Genomic DNA, 925 nt, shown 5'->3' on the forward strand with positions numbered 1-925 from the left:
CTGTTGATACAGCAAAAAAATTGGAAATACCAACGTGTGTGTTCTCACTACAATATTGTTCCCATGGTACAGCTATTAATTAGTCCATAATACAAGAGGTAAACTGCTTTTTTGTTGAATTAATAATGAAAAGAGGTTATCCACAAGAGGTTGGAAAAAGTCAGACTAAGTATAGAAAAACAACCTGGGTAATGGTGGACTCACAGAACATAGGGATTGCCTTCCCCAGTACTGCAACACACGTCGCCACGATGGAGCAGCATTAGCCACTAGCTATTACATACATCCCTTTTTAGAGAAGCATTAATCAAAACTGAACACAAATCAATCGCCCTTTATTTAAACGCAATACCCTAAGCATTGCCTGCAACATATCAGGCTGAACATTCACGCCCGGACACATCACCAGCAAGCCCTCATGGAAGAAACGTGCCATACTGCTAGAACAACACACGCTTTGAATGACCACTAACAGCACTGCACTGAAGTGCAGCTTTAGATTCGCATTTTGGTTTTATTCAATAGACTTGGCTTTTTACAGAAAACTATTTTACGAGCTAACACTGTCCTGCTCAAGGCTTACAATCTAGTTTTAGTAACTGGAGTAACAAACTTTGAAGAGAAAAGAAAGGACAAAGCAACTTCAAGACTAGTTTGTCTGTTTTAACATCTCAGTATTTGTCCCAAAATACACACACTACATTTTATCTTAAGAGTCAGAAGCATGGTTCTAACAGGAGTGAGGCAGAGGCCTATAAATGAAGAGACACTCGGCACCAGGTTCTAGTGAAAAAATATTTATTAAATAAAGCAAATAGAGATGGAAATGCAGCCATCTTAGGTCTTATTACTGCAGCATACGTCATAAACGCATTGTGACTAATTCCACTAAATGCATCAGACATTGATTTTCATACAGGAATGC

Source organism: Nestor notabilis, unplaced genomic scaffold, assembly GCF_000696875.1.
Source record: "Nestor notabilis isolate BGI_N333 unplaced genomic scaffold, ASM69687v1 scaffold14763, whole genome shotgun sequence".
Lineage (NCBI taxonomy): Eukaryota > Metazoa > Chordata > Aves > Psittaciformes > Psittacidae > Nestor > Nestor notabilis.